The following is a 1,440-nucleotide window of genomic DNA, read 5'->3' as shown; positions in this document are numbered from 1 at the left end:
ATTCAACAATAATCAAATCTTTATACTGCATATGATTATAATTGATAAGTACAATTGTAATTAACTATTATTCCCTAAAAAAAAAAAAAAAAAAAAACACTTTACTGACTTTTTGGATTACCAATAAAGTTAAATAAAAAAATTCAGGTAATACCAGATATTTTCCAATTGCTAATTGGCAGAAGTTTCCTGATAATCGATGAACCAAGGATGAAAATAGTGGTGTATTCATAAGATAATTCTGAAACACAGCAGTATTTGTATTATCTATTTCTACTGCTGCTAATAGAACACATTACAATATTGTGTGAAGGGCATTTTTAGCTTTAATTAAAGTTGTACACTTTTACATCATTTATCTTTCGTTTCCTGACTTAAATATCCGTATTTGCTCTTCTAGCAACACTGATATACCAGTACTTAATGTTGAGCAGACTTTTTTGTATAAAGTTTGGCAGGAAAAATAGCTCTGATGAGGTGACAATTTGGAGACTCTTCCTTTCTGCATTGATTGTGGCAGATAACGTCATCTTCTAAGTCTGTATAGGTCGTGCTCTGTCTCTTCTTGCCATGATTGGAACATTAGACGTGTCATGCTAAGCCAATCAAAGTTGGAGCAGGGACTGATGTATATTTTTTAATGTAAATATGAGCTGTCATAGCAAAGGTCTTATTTCGCACAGAGCACATTTAAACTTAATCTTAGGAACGTTAAGTATTTGTAATTAAAATTAAGTGGTTTCGAAGGGAGATTGTTCAAAAACAAAAGTTCAAAAGCATTTAATTATCTCTCGTACTAAGAAACTAACAAAGAGACTTTGAATTGTATTACTTAGTGTGAACAAGTCATTGTGTTGTCATACCTTCAATAACCTTGCTAAGGATTTTTCAAATTCAGTTTTATGACAAGTGAATGAGTGGTTATCAAGATACATGGTAAAGAAAACCATTTAGCCATTTTGTAAGCAATTTAATTTGTAGGGATTAATGTACAGGAAATCTACCACCAAATCGCACACATTTATAAGGCATGTGGGGCACGTGCTGTAATTTAGTTTGAAGGTAATCCATTAAGCCGTTTTTGAGATATCATTACAACAAGAAAGACCATGCACGTCAAACCCCACCCCAGAGATAAATCCATTCTGTGGTGGTGTGGTCACCAATTAATTAAACCCTGATTCATGTGCTATTAAACCCTTATGAAAAAACGTTGAAAATATCGCTTTAATGTACCAAGAATGATGAAACAGGATTAGCCTTTGGATTTAATTAATACAGAAAAAAGATGGGACAGGTACTGCAAAATGCAGAATAGGGAATGCCCATGTTTTCTAAATTACTAATACATTATTATTAATGCGTGGGTTTTGCACATCATATTTGCAGGGTGGAGTCTTTCTTGTCTGTACTGTATATCACCTGCAACACAGAGTACAT

Source organism: Polyodon spathula, chromosome 1, assembly GCF_017654505.1.
Source record: "Polyodon spathula isolate WHYD16114869_AA chromosome 1, ASM1765450v1, whole genome shotgun sequence".
NCBI classification, from domain to species: domain Eukaryota; kingdom Metazoa; phylum Chordata; class Actinopteri; order Acipenseriformes; family Polyodontidae; genus Polyodon; species Polyodon spathula.
Note: the sequence above shows the minus strand (reverse complement) of the source record.